Consider the following 15669-nt stretch of genomic DNA (forward strand, 5'->3'; position numbering starts at 1 on the left):
GAGGGAGTCTAGGACCAGAAGGCACAGCCTCTGTGTACAAGAATATCCCTTTAGAACAGAGATTAGGTTAATTTATTTAGTCAGAGGGTGGTGAATCTGTGGAATTCATTGCCACAAATGGCTGTGGAGGTTAAGCCATTTATTTAAGGTGGAGAGTGATAGGTTCATGATTAGTATGAATGTTAAAGATTATGGGGAGAAGCCAGGAGAATAAGGTTGAGAGAGATAATAAATCAGTCATGACAGAATGGCAGTGAAGACTTGATGGATCAAATGGCCCAATTCAGCTCCCATGTCCTATGGTTTTATGGCCTAACAAATAGGAGAGCTGCAGGTAAGAAGTATATCCAGCTTCTTAGATTAGGAAATTGTCAAGTGCCCCTAGACTCATCTGAAGCAGTAAAATATTGGAAATGTACACCTGACCTCCAATTTATTCCCGATTTCAGACTATAGCAGAAAGCTATTGTAGATTCCTTCAGTTGATCACAGAGGGTGGTTTCAATACTTCCAGAAACAATGTACTTCGGGAGAGTCAACATGGCAATTGTTTGACAAATCTGGTAGATCTTTTAGAAGATGGAACTGCAGGATGGCTAAGTGAGAACTAGTGGATGTATTGCGCATTCAGAGACCACTTTATTAGGTACCTACGGTACTTAATACATTGACCACTGGGCATATGTTCATGGTCTTTTGCTGCTGTAGCCCATCCACTTCAAGGTTCAATTGCTCAGAGATGCTCTTTTGTACACCACCATTGTAACGCGTCATTATTTGAGTTACTGTTGCCTTCCTGTCAGCTTGAATGAGTTCCTGTCTCTTCTGATCTCTCTCATTAACAAAGCATTTTCACCCACAGAAATGCTGCTCATGAGATTTTTTTTGTTTTTGCTTTTTGCACCATTCTCTGTAAACTCTAGACTGTAGTGCGTGAAAATCTTATGAGATTGGCAGTTTCTGAGATACTCAAACCAATTAGATCACATTTATTGTATTCCTCATTCTGATGTTAGGTCTGAGCAACAACTGAACCTCTTAACCAAGTCTGGATTTTTTTTTAATGGTTTGAGTTGCTACCACATGATTGGCTGATTAGATATTTGCATAAACAAACAGGTGTACAAGTAAACCTAATAAAGTGGCCACACCAATGAGTGTATTTGTAGTTTCAAACAGTAGTTCATATTTAGTGTTTCAAAAGGGTCTAATGTAAAATAAGAGCTAAGGGAATTGTTGGTTATACATAATTGGAGTGGTTGTTATAGAGCAAAATCAGATTTAATATCATTGACATAAGTCATGAACCTGTTGGTATGTGGTAGCAGTATATTTCAATATGTAGTAACTATGAATTACAGTAACAAATCAGGATTATTATCACCGGCATGTGACGTGAAATTTGTTAACTTAGCAGCAGTTCAATGCAATACATGATATAGAGGAGATAAATAAATAAGTAAATCAATTACAGTGTATGTATAGTGAATACATTAAAAATTGTGCAATAACTATAAATTTTATAGTTAAAAAAGTGAAGTAGTCTTCAAGGGTTCAATGTCCATTTATGAATCTGATGGCAGAGGGAAAGAAGCTGTTTAATAATATTTATAACTTAAAAATAGAGAATGGACTTCCCTGCTGGCTGTGGATGGAATAACAGTTTTTTTCAGCTGTTCCTAGCTTACTTTATTTTCCAACTTGATTTGAAACCTTACTTTTGAATGTGACACTATCTTGCCATGGCTACAAGAATTGCTAAAGGTACTAAAGAAGAAGAAGATGATCCTTCTATATATTTGGATTCTATTCTTGAATTGCTGCAAAATCACAGAAAAGAAGCTTCCAAGGAATTTCAGCGATTCAGAAAAGAATCCTCCAAAGAGTTCCAACAACTCGGCTCTGAAATTAAACAGCTAGGTATAAAACTGGATTCTATTCTAGAAAACAGAAGAAATGACTTGCGAATTTCTGGTCTCGACAAGTTAACTGAAGGTGATCGCCCTATGGATTTCTTTGCAAACTTTCTAGTTCAGCTATTCCCTAATATTTTAAAGTTGACACCAATGATTGACCAAAGTCACAGAGTGCCTGGGAATAGAATGCTTGGAAATAGACCTCGTTCAGTAATAATCTGCTTTCCTGAATTTCAACCAAAGGATCTAATAATTCGTGAATCCCATTGGAGAGGTATGATCGATTACAATGGCAAGAAGTTTAGGATAGTTGAGGATTTCTCAGCAGAAATCACAAGGGAGCATGCTAAGTTTAAAAGTGTCATGTCAGAGGTGTTCAACAAAAATTTTAAACCTTCTTTATGGTATCTGGCTCAGCTCAGAATTATACTGAGGGATGGTTCAAAGGAATGTTTCCATTTGATTTTAGAGGCTCGGAATTTTTAAAGTCAGAAAATTGTTTATTATTTTTTACATGAATAGCTGCATATTTTACTTTTGGTAAAACTTGTACTCAACTCTCTTTTTGAACCTTTTAAGGCTTTACTTTGAGAGTAAGACTTTAACGAGCTAATACTTTGTGTGTTCATATTGTATATTATACTTATTTTTCTAGAGTTCTTGAAAACAGAATTAAGTGTTTTTTATTTGTTGTTTTGATTAGGTTGGAATACTTCTAACCTTGAAATTAATTTGGAGCTAAGCCAGCAAGTTCTCTGGGGGGATGTTATGATTAGCTATAGGCGTTGAATTTCTTTGGTCCACTTTCTCTCTTTGGGAGGAAGGAGGAGGCTTGGGTTTTTTTTCCTGGAAGCTGATTGGATTCTCAGCCAAATCTGTTGCTTGGTTACCTTATCTCAAAGGTCACTGCTTATTTTTATTAATCATTTCAGGGATTATCGTTCTATCTTTTCTTTTAAATAGTATTATACTACTAACCTACTTCGTCTTAACGTGAAAGGTTTAAATCTCCCTGTGAAATGAAATAAGACTTTTGCCTATATTAAAAAACTTAAGGTCTCAATTATTTTTTACAAGCGACTCACGTATGTAAGTCTGATAATTCATGCCTTTTTAGCCGGTGGAGAGGATTACATTTTCACTCTTGTTTTCAGACCAAGTCTAGGGGAGATTTGATTTTTATGGATAATACTGTCCCCTTTGTTCAACACAAGGTAGTCTCTGAAACTAATGGGCATTTTGTTATTGTATCAGGGAAATTAGAGAATAAATTAGTGGTATTTGCTAATGTATATACCCCAAATATAGATGATCCAGGATTCTCTAAGTTTTTTTTTCATTACTGCCTGATTTGAGTTTGTACTCATTGGTGATGGCAGGAGACTTTAATTGCTGGTTAGATCCAGTTTTAGATGGATCATCATTTAAATCAGCTTTGTTTATTCACTCATTTTTAATGAAATGTGGTATTGTTGATAATTGGAGCTTTTTACATCCAGCGGATAGAGAATATTTGTTTTGCTCTCATGTTCATCATGTGTATTCGAGAATTGATTTTTTTTTATTGATAGCCAAATGATTCCACTAGTTTGATATCTTGTGAGTATAAAGAGATTGCTTTCTCTGATCATGCTCCTGTGTTTTTATCTTTAAATCTTTCTGGTTTCCCTCAAACAAACAGATTCTGGCATTTTAATCTAACTTTGTTATCTGACAAGGATTTTTTAAAGTTTTTGGAGAGACAAATTATTCTCTTTTTTGAAGAGAATATGGTGATGGAGACTTCTAACCTTGTTATATGGGTTGCCTTTAAGGCATATATTAGAGGACAAATCATTTCTTATACTGCAAGTGGTAAGAAAAAAGCTAATAAAGAGAGAATTAATTTAGCCAATCAGCTGAAACAATTAGACCAAGAATATGCCTTGGCTTCAGATCCTGGTTGAAATATGATCTTTTTTTTTAACATATCCTATTGAAACTCAACTCCTAAAGGATAAAAGTCAATTTTATATTCATGGAGATAAAACAGGTAAATTATTGGCTAACCAAATTAAAACTTCAATTGCTAAATGAGAGATTAAAGAAATTTGTAAAGCTAATGGTGTCAGGACAACTGATCATTTAGGAATAAATGATACCTTTAGAGAATTTTGCTCTAAACTTTATAGTTCTGACCCTGCTAAGGATAATACTGTAATGAATAACTCTTTAGACCAATTAAATATTCCTACACTTTCTGTGGATAACCAAAAACAGTGTGATCAACCTATTTCTCACAAAGAAATTGCCGAAGCTGTACATTCACGGCACTCGGAAGGCTCCAGGTCCTGATGGATTTTCTGGAGAATTTTATAAGGCTTTTTCATCACTGCTTATACCGCATTTATGTTCAGCCATTTTGAATTCTTTTAAGTTGGGTAGGGTTGCCACAATCTTTTTATGAAGCTTCTATTTTGCTTATTCTTAAAAACAATAAGAACCCAACTGAATGTTCTTCATACAGACCAATCTCCTTACGTAATGTTGATACTAAAATCCTATCCAAAATTCTAGCTTGTAGGACTGAAGATATCTTACCATCTATCATTTCTGAAGCTCAGAGAGCATTTATGAAAAACCAATATTTCCATTTTAATATTAGCCAGTTACTAAATGTTATCTATTCTCCTTCTAACGAGATATCAGAATGTGTGATATCCTTAGACACTGAGAGGGCTTTTTATCAGGTTGAATGGCACTATTTATTTAAAATTTTAGAAAAATTAAATTTTGGGCCCTATTTTACTCAGTGAATTAAATTACTTTATTTATCTCCTTCTGCTCAGGTTCTTACTAATTCTCAGAATTCTAAACCATTTAAACTTCAATGTGGAACCAGACAAGGTTATCCTTTGAGCCCTTTGCTCTTTGACCTGACCTTAGAACTATTATCTATTGCCTTTTGAGAATCTAGTGATATCATTGGTATTTTGCAGAAGGGTACTACCCACAAAGTTTCACTTTATGCGGATGACTTAATTGCTTTTTATTTCTAATGTTGAGACTTCGTTACCTTCTGCACTTTCTCTACTCTCTCATTTTAGCCAGTTTTCTGGATATAAATTGAACCTACATAAGAGTGAACTTTTTCCTTTGAATAGCTTGGTATCAATTAATACTAATCTTCCTTTGAGAATTGTAAGAAACCAATTTACTTATTTGGTGTAACAATTACTAAGAATTATAAATAACTTTTTAAAGAAAATTTTCTTACTTTATTAAACTATGAAAAGAACATTATCAAATTTGTCATTTCCTTTGTTATCATTGATTGGCCGAATTAATTCTATTAAAATGAATATCTTACCTAAATTTATATACCTCTTCCAGGCCTTATCCGTCTTTATTCCTAAATCCTTTTTTGATTCTCTTGACTCTATTTTATCCTCTTGTATATGGAAATTAAACATCCTCAGCTGAATAAAGTTCATCTCTAGAAAGTTAAAAAGAATGCAGGTTTAGCTTTACCAAATTTTAGGTTTTATTATTGGGCAATTAATATACGGAATCTTGCGTTTTGGTTATATTAGATTAATCATGAGGACTGTCCAGGGTGGGTTTCTTTAGAATCTAACACTGTTAATAAATTCTCCATTATCTCTCTTTTGGGATCTTCACTTCCTTTATCTTTAAGTAAAATAACTGAAAATGTGGTAGTTACATATACCTTGAGGATCTGGAGACAATTTAGAAAACACTTTGGTTAATTGAGATTGTCCCTTTCGAGTCCCATTTTTCTTAATTATTTCTTTAAGCCCTCCACAACTGGTGTAGTTTTTAAACAATGAGATAGACTGGGTATTAAATGTTTCCAGGATCTGTTTGTTGGAGGAAGTCCTTCTTCGTTCGAACAACTGTTAACTAAATATAGTTTGCCAAAAACCCACTTTTTTGATATTTACGAATTAGAGACTTTTTGCGATCTCAATTATATACATTTCCTAAAAGCCCTGATAAGAACTTACTTGATGAATTTCTTCATTTGAAACATTTTTATAATGGTTCAGTATCTGATATTTATGATATGTTGATGGGAATGAGAAATGACTCTTTAGACAAAATCAATAATCTTTGGGAACAAGATTTACAGACTTCAATTTCTGAAGAAACTGGGAATGAAATTTTTAAACTGCTTAATACATCATCATTATGTGCCCGCCATTCACTCCTACAATTCAAAGTGGTCCATAGGGCTTATATGACCAAGGATAAGCTATCTGGTTTTTATATGGATATACCTCCCTACTGTGATAGGCGTAACAAAGGAGAGCTTCATTCATTCAAATATTTTCGACATGCCCAAGTCTTGAAAAATATTGGAAGGAATTATTCCAAACTTTTTCTCTACTTTTTGAAGTAAATTTTAAGCCTAATCCTTTGACCGCCTTATTTGGTATTGTTGGAGGGAAAGATATCATTTTGAAGACACATTCTGGCTTTTATCTCTCTTATGGCTAGGAGGGCTCTCTTGCTTAAATGGAAGGATGCTGCTCCGCTTAATCATGCTCAGTGGTTACTGGATGTTATGGCATACTTAAATTTAGAAAAGATCTGTTGTTCAATTTCTGAATCTAACCAAGATTTTCAAAATTTGTGGAGCTGTTTTTGAACTATTTTCAAAACCTTTGATTTCCCATTAAAGTACAGATACTGGTTAGCATATTTCACTATCTGATAAGGTTTTTTTTTCTTTTTTCTCTTTACCAAACAGCTTCAGCTTTGGTAGTGGGTATAGATATTTTTCTATATATATAAAAAAATTATTTTTATCTCAACATATGAATTAATCTAACCTACATGAATATAGGGTAAGGAGTTCTTCAATGTGATTCAAATATAATGTATTTGGTATTGTATATTTTTTCTTTTATAATATGTATTTTCTTGAACTCTTATTCTATCTAGAAATTAATAAAAATATTGAAAAGAAAAATAGAAAACCTAGAATAGCAATGCATATTTTGGAAGGTTCCTATCAGTGGATCCCACAGGGACTGGTGCTGGGTTTTCACATTCAAAGCTGTAAATGGTGGTTCCAAGCAAGCTGAGAATGTCCCTTGAGAAGACACAAAGAGACATAGCCAGGTTTGGATGAGTGGCAAGAATAGAGTGGATGGAATACGTGAGAAAATGTAAGGTTGTTATCAAGTTTAATTATCATTGGACCGTTCATGAATACAGCCAAACAAAACAATATTCCTTTGGGGCCAAGGTACAAAACACAGTACCAGCAGTCACGCACAGCTCAGGGTGCATATAGTGCATATAAGATAGCAGTAAACGTACAGTCACATGAAAGAAATACATACTTTATAGCCCAAGTTCCAGGGTGGCATGTCTTATAAATTGATGGCACATAGGTGTTGACAGCAAGAACAATAAAATAAAAGGGTGATGATTCTGCACAATATTGAACTGCAGAGACCTGTACAATAACTCAGGCTGTTTTTATGCTCCCTGGGAGAGGATGGCTGTTGCCTGGCCAGTATACAATTCAGACACCATTATCTCCAAAACAAGGTTTCTTAAGCCAACAGATACTGAGACCTGCATTAGGGTCAGCCAATGATCTAGCTTTATAGAAGGCCACTAAAAGACCTTCTAATTGATTCACACAGTTCTTGTGTTTCGTTGTTATTTCCATGCTTTGTCTGGTCTGCATCAGTTAACTGAAACTCTGAAGTTGGGTCTTTCTTGAAGTCTTTGTGATTTCTTCTTAACACTGCTCCTTCTTCTGTTTGGACCATGTATGATCTTGGTTGTACTTCAAGTACTGTAGCTTTTTTAATTCCTTCCACTTCCATTTGTAATGAAATCTGAATCTTCTTTTCATAATCAATTCATTCATTAACTGTGTAATCTCTTTTTTTATGCTAGGACTTCATCCTTTCAATAAAATTTCTCAATTCCTTCACTTGTGCTTTCACTTCTTCAATTGGATCCTGATTCTTGTCACTCTTTGGCTTCAGATCAGTATTGCACTTTACCGGCAAGTCTGGCATCTGACCTCCTGCAGAGGTGAGATTGTGATGGAATGCATGTCCCATTGATGCATGTGCGTTACTTCCAGAGGGCAAAATTGCAACTCCTGGTTTTGGTGGCAATGCTGGTAACAAAGGAATGGGCCTGGGAGCTCTCTTTATGACTTCTAGCCATTCCATTCTGTCAAGTTCTGTTTTCAGTTGATGGTGTAATACAAAAGGCACCTTTCTACATGAATGTACCAAGGGTGGCATTGTGTCGTCAATTTTAATTATGTGCTCACCTGGAAGACAACCGAGCTCTTTGAACAAGTCCTCATACTCTTTCATCAAGTCACTGTATTCTGACTCTGTGTCACTCTCCAGGACTAAGGCTCTATTCACCAAATTCAGTCTCTCACAGGCAGATAAACCCAGTATTGACTGTACATTCTTTGGCTCCAGCACAAATGAAAGCGTGCGCACAATATTCTTGTGTGATACTTTTGCCACACATGTTCCTTTAACTGGAATGTCTGCACCTGAATACCCAGTCACTTTTATATTCATCTGATGTAACTTTGGTCTTGGTTTTAATGCATTAAACTCAGATACTGCAAAAACATTTACTTGTGCTCCAGTATCAAGTTTAAACAGAATATTGTTTTGGTTCATTTGCAATGGAATAGTCCAGTCATTCTTTCTTTATTTGTTTTCACAAAGCACATCTATATAAAACTCCTTGTTCATTTTCAAGCACTACATTTACTTGTTTTGTTTTCTTTCTACTTCTACAACAGCGTGAAAAATTATTACTTTTACCACAGTTGTTGCACATTTTCCCATGTGCTAGAAACTGTTTTGGCTGATGCTGCCACCCACAGAGACCACATAGCTTTTTTTCTCTCAGATGACGTCTTGCTCTCTGTCGGTTTTGGTGTTGTTTTATCATTTTTTTCTAATATGTTCACACTTAATCACACGTCTGTGTGGCAGCTCTCAGTGAAAAGTTCTTCAGCCTGTGATGTCACGGTTTCCAAAGCTTTGCAGAGCATCAAAGCTTTTTCCAAGTCTAAGTCTTGTTCTCTTAACAGTCTTTCTCTCAGACCATTATCCAGAATCCCACAAACAATTCTCTCTTTAATGAGAGATTCTGTCAGTTCTCCAAACTCGCATGTTTTACTCCGGTGTCTCAACTTAGTAACATATTGATCAATAGTTTCATCAGCTCTCTGCTTACATGTAAAAAAAAAATTGTACCACTCGTAGGTTACATTAGGCTTCGGTATGCAAAATGCTTCAAATTTGTCCATTATCGATTTTAGATTTAAATAATCTCCATTTTCAAAAGTAGAATGGCTATATACCTCAATTGCTTCATCAATAATTATGAGTAGAAGCACATCTTTTGTTTTTACTGGTTTTTCATATGCTTCAATTGCCAATTTTAAAAATAATTCAGAAATTTCCTTAAGTTTTCTCCAGTTCTCAGCTATGTTCCCAGACAATTGAAGTGCCAGTGAAGGTTGCAATCCTTCCATTTGTAAAACTGTGAGCAAATACCAAAACGGTTCAAACTCTTTTTGATTATCTTCAATTCTCCCATGTTAGGTAGCATATTATTCTTCCAGACTGACTTCTGACACCATGTTGTGTTCTTTATATTAATATGTACTGTGGGCTTCTAATAACAAACCATATTCAGGAAGAAATAGAACTTTTATTTAACAACAACAACCACACGTGTCTTACAGTGCCATAGAAACATAGAAAACCTACAGCACAATACAGGCCCTGCTTCCAGATCTGTCTATAATTTCTGTGCATGCTTAGTACTCTCTCCAATCACATCCTTACATGTGATATCACCACAACTTATGCATGTCTATTTCACTGGTGTATATATACCCCTCACCCATCCCTCCTGATTGGTCAGTCTTCATCCAGTCAGGTTTCTGCTGTCACAATGTGCTTACAATCAAATTCCAGTGCTTACTTGGAGGGAGACCTTTGACTTTGTTAAAATTAGATTGTAAACAAGGTGTGACAGCAGATACATGATTGGTTAGACCTCAACCAATCAGGAGGGATGGACGACAGGGTTGTAAATACCACTGAATTAGCCGTGCCTAGGTATCATTCCAGATGATGGAGTGTGTCTTCAAAACATTGGTTAAAATCAATGACTGTACCCCGATGGAAGCTCGAGAAGAACTTATTCATGAAATTGAGCATTTTGGCAAGCAAAATTTAAGTAAGGATGAGAAATTGCAGAAATCTGGGACATGTAACTCTGCACTCTCTAGTGCATTGTATATAAATTAACTAAGTTGATAGTTATTATTAAATACATAGAGTAAAAAAGTAAAAATAACCATATAAACAGGATTTTTGTTGCAAGTTATCATTTTTTGATATATTGAATTGCACTACTACCTCAAAACACCAAATTTCATGACACAGGTCAGCGACACTAAACTTGATTCTGCTTTAATTCATTGCACAGAGGACTGACATAAGACAAGATAGAACAACTGCAGAGGAAGTGCATTGCAGGTAGACAATAAGGAGAGAAGAGAATAGAGAATTTCTGGTGTAGATGGGATCTTTGATTATACTGAGGTACTGAACATACAGACAAGTCTAAGGAAGGGAGGCTGGTTTTCATGCTGCTCTGAGCTGTGTCCTCAACTCTCTGCAGTTTGTTGAAGGAATGGGCAGAGCAGCCGCCATACCAAGCTGTGGGGCATCCAGGTAGGAAGCTTTCTATGGTGTAGTGATTGGTGGATGGGATATGAAGGGTAACCAGGACACGAGTGAATTTTCAGTTGTTCTTCAGTTAGTGAAATGGAATCATTCCTGACAAATCCTTCCAACAGCTATGGCTGATTTGATTTAAATCTCCAAATATTGTGCCTCTGACATCACCATGCTCCTGTCATGCTGTATAGAAAATAACACTGAAGGCTTACTTATGAAGGTCAAATTCTGAAGTAAATTTGTTATCAAAGTCACCATATACTACTCTGGAATTCATTTTGTTACAAGCATTCACAGGACATACAAAGAAATACAATAGAATCAATGAAAGTTCTTAAAAAATAAGTATTTTAAAATTAATGGTTCAGTGTGGACCAGATGGGGTGAGCTGTACTCTTCAATGACTAAAAATTACACCCAAATAAAAATGGATAAACAACCAAAGTACACAAGAATGCATACTGTGCAAATACAATAAATAAATAATATGAAGAACATGAGCTGTAGAGTTCGGAAAAGTGAGTCCTTAGGTAGTGGAGTCAGTTCAGAGCTGGAGTGAGTGAAGTTATCCACACTGATTCAGAAGCCTGATGATTGAAGAGCAATAACTGTTTCTGAACCTGGTGATGTGGGACCCAAAGCTCCTTTAGCTCCTGCACAGTGACAGCAGAGATCTGATGGCAGATTTTGGAATGTAAACAGTGATCAATGTTGTTAAAACATAAACTTTATTAGTCAGTCGTCTTGATTTAAGAATAACTTCTGTTGGTTTCAATTCACATTCTGACTACATGTACTCCTTTTATCAAAGACAATGTCAGAGAATCGCTGTCTTTGCTTCAGGCACATAGCTTGTTAAAAGAATGTGCAGACTTAGTGCAACTTCTGGCAGCATTTTGATGGGTTGGTTTAGCAAGCTATTTCCTTTAATTGTTTCATCAAACATGTTCTGGTGGTGATTACACCTACTGCAGAAACAAAGGGTCATTTAAGCTCTGGCTGGATGTAAAGGGTCCAGTCAGGAACTAAGAGTGGCCACCTCGTGTGTGCCTCTTGTGATTGGGGAGATCTGTTATGACTGGTCAAGGCTCACAGACAGGACCAAGATAAATAATTTTCATAGTTAATCTTGATCTGGACTTCACAGCTTATTAGATCAGTAGAAGCAAGTTCAATTGTCACTTCACAAAGGATTGGGTAAATCTTTAAGTGTGAAATTGTTGGAAACAGATGAACAATATATTTAATTATGTTGCCTTTCCAGAAGTTCAGAATGAGCTAGTCAAACTTCCTTCCACTTAGTGACAGTTTTGCGATTTTGCTATCTTATATGCATGGCAAAATAATGATAAAGAAGCACTGTTCTTTATCAATATCAAATTCTTAAGTTTAGTCAGATGCTAATGCAAACACTCTGCAGTTATGAGACAAACTCCCCAAAGAACAGTTTGAATTATTAAATGTCAATAAATACCTCATCTTTTATCTCATCAGTATTTTACATGGTGGACACAATATTGGAAATGGACACATAATGACACTTCTGGAAACAGCTATTAAGCTAAACAGTTTTGGTTAGATGCACCAGAAAGTATTAAAGCATAGAATTATTAAGCAAAGAAGCAAGACCTTCAACCCACTGAGAATATGACAACCATCAATCCTTTCTATATCATTATCATAATCAGCATCCTGTACCATGTCCTATCGCTATAATGCTGGTGATCATGTCCCACAACCATGATTGTTTTTGGCAGATTTTTCTCCATAAGTACTTTGCCATTGCTTTCTTCTGGGTGGTATCTTTACAAGACACATGACCCCAGCCATTATCAATGCTCTTCAGAGATTGTATGCTGACATCAGTGGTGTGTTGTTCACTGTTCAGTTAGGTCTTCTAATATACAGTAACAAACTACAACAAATTCAGAGTGGGTCAAATTGTAATTATGTTTATTACTTGTAAGAAAAGGTCTACCGCCATTCATTAAGTTGGTTGTAAGTTTCAATCTTAGCACTCAAAACAAACCATTTTCATATATCTACAAAGTCTAGTAATTAATCAGTTTTGTGTCTTTGAGGTTGTCCAGCCCAATATGCAATTCCTTCCTTGTCTGCATCCATGGCATGTGTGTTTAATCAGTCCATTATCTTTCCTGACTTCTTTCCCACCCATGACAGCTGTGTCCTGTTTTTTCTGTGGTATCTAAACATTCTTTATCATGAGAAAGCTTCTTTAGGTATGTGATTAGCAAAAAACTAGTTAAGACCAAAATTGGGCCATTGAAGACAGAAACTACTGTTTAACTAAATAAAGTAGAACACTACCAAAACTGCTACAGCACTATAAAACTGTGTACTAATTCCTAATAGCCTATTAGATTCAACTTTATTGTCATTGTGCCAAATACAGATACAAAGCCAAATGAAATGCAGTTAGCATCTAACCAGAAATGCAAAGAATTGTGTTATTTACAAAATAACTGCAAATAAAGAGGAAGTGCTACAGCACACAAATATAAAGGTACTGAGATAGTACAATATGGGTGCAATACTGTTTAGCGCTGTGATGTCAGGTTCAGCAGGGTCACAGCCTCAGGGAAGAAGCTCTTCCTGAGCCTGCTGGTGCAGCAGCAGAGGCTCCTGTAGTGCCTACCGGATGGGAGAAGAGTAAAAAGTCCATGGTTAGGGTGAGATGCATCCTTGATAATGTTTTTTGCTCTGCCCAGGCATCATTTATGGTGGATGTTCTCAATGGTGTAAATTGGATGCCAATAATCCTCTGGGCCGTTTTCACCACACGCTGGAGTGCTCTGCGGTCTGATACGGGACAATTGCCATATCACACTGAGAAGTAGTTGGTGATTATGCTCTCAAAATGTCAGTATTCTGGGACAGAGGTGAATTTTCTTGATGCTCCACAGGAAATAAAGGCACTGTTGCGCCTTTGTGATCAGGATGGAGAAGTTCAGGGACCAGGTGAGATCTTCGGAAATGTGGACACCAAGGAATTTGAAGCTTGATACATTGTCTGCTACAGCCCCATTGATGTAGGTGGGGTCATGAGTGTGGCCTCTAGCATGCCTGAAGTCCACAATGATCTCCTTGGTCTTCTGGGCATTGAGGGCCAGGTTGTTATCGAGGGAGGAATTCATTCAGTAAACACTGCTGTGTTCTTTTGATTGACTGAATGAACAAAGTTAGCATGGACCCCTAGTGCAAAAAGTGGACTGCCTTCAAACGGTGCTCTCGACAATTGCACCCTCCAAATCTTCAGTCTAATTGTAACATTCAAATTGTTCTTAGTTCTTAACTTGCTGAAGTCGTAAAATCAGTTCCTTTCCACTGCCGACTGTTTCTGGCATCTCCACGCCTGAGTGCTAGAAACTGCAGTGAGCAAAACAGCTCTGAATTGTCTTACTGTTTATTACTCAACAATAATCAGCGACAAAAATCACTGTGCTTTTTGAACATAGACACTGGCAACTGACACTATATAAAAACCATTTGTTCTAACGGCCACACAGCATGCACACAACTGAAGCTAATTATAAATTGTTCAGCAACAGTCGCCTGCCCTAATTAAATGGCATAGCGTCCCAAATAAGCAGCTGCTCGATAAAACTATGGCCCAATTAACTGGAATCAGTTGTATTCTTAATGTAACTTAAGTAATTTTTAATGTATTGCACTGTACTGCTGTCACAAAACAACACATTTCACAATACTTGTCAGTGATACTAAACCTGATTCTGATTTGACTGTGACTCTAAGCAATTATAGTTGGATGATCTGACATTGTGACTTGACACTGGGGTAAATATTGGCCTGAACTCCTGCTCTCCTTCTGAATACTGATGTGGGATCTATTCCATCCTCCTGAGAGGGAAAGCTGATCAGCTGTGCACCACTTCAACTGAAGAATAGAACCTCCAACCCACAAGAGAACAAATTTCACTCTTTAAGTCAGTGGCAATAAACAGGATTCTGAAAAAAAAAGCTCTGTAGAATTTAATGAATAAAGGAACTTTATGTCTGAGTCATGAAGAGTTGTAGGATATGACCTCAGGCCTCAGATCAAATCATGTGAATGGAGCTAAGAAAAACAGAAGCCAATAGTACAAATGGATGACCAATAACAGAATTGTCAGAATTCTGATCCTGACTCAGGTAACTAACTTTCAGCTGGTGACATTAAGATCAAGATCCTGTTCTTTGATACTGCGTTGTCATTAGAATGTAGAAGTAAGGATTCCAATGCTCAGGCTTCTTAAGGCATTGGTCAGACTGCACTTGGAGCTTGGGCCCTTTATGTGAGAAGGGATGTGCTACCGTAGGAGTTTCACGAGAATGATCCCGGGAATGAAAGGATTAGCACAGAGGATGATGTTTTGGATCGGAGGCTCATGGAGTGGTAGGTAAGGACATGAGGAACTCTATCAGTATTAAGGCAGCAGGAAGATCGGGTGAGTGCCAATGCTTGAAAAAATTGAGGAGATATGTGGAAAATGGTGGTGTTGAGGAAACAGGTAGGATGCAGAAGGACTTAGACAGATTAAGAGAATGGTCAAGAAAGGGGCAAAGTTTGTCTTTTTTTTATATCTTTTTAACTATTTCCATGAAACTTTGGCTGATTGGGTCAAAGTATACAGGTCCCAGTTAACGGGAATCCAGTGTATTTGTATGTAAAAATAAATAGTGGAAACAGAGAGCATAATAGTGAGGTAGTGTTCATGAGTTCATAGCCTGTTCAGAAATCTGATGACAGAAGGGAACAAGTTGTTCCAAAAATAACTGAGTCTGCGCCTTCAGGCTCCTGCCACTCCTCCCTGATGCTGTTAATGTGAAGAGGGTGTGTCTAGGTTGCTGAGGGTCCTTAATATGAAAATTGCCTTCTTGAAAAGCTGGCTGAGTCTACATCCTCTTTCCATCCGGTGCAGTGGCGTCTCCACACCAGGCAATGATGCAACTAATCAGAATGATCTCCATGT

At 36.6% G+C, this 15669-nt stretch overlaps 1 protein-coding gene across 1 annotated transcript in view; it reads left to right on the forward strand.

Annotated features, from left to right (window-relative positions):
• The window catches only part of LOC132391077 (interleukin-13 receptor subunit alpha-2-like), an 80623-nt gene that overhangs the window by 18896 nt on the left and 46058 nt on the right, over window positions 1-15669 (forward strand). The window lies entirely within an intron of this gene.

This window comes from Hypanus sabinus, chromosome 3 (genome assembly GCF_030144855.1).
Source record: "Hypanus sabinus isolate sHypSab1 chromosome 3, sHypSab1.hap1, whole genome shotgun sequence".
NCBI classification, from domain to species: Eukaryota; Metazoa; Chordata; class Chondrichthyes; order Myliobatiformes; family Dasyatidae; genus Hypanus; species Hypanus sabinus.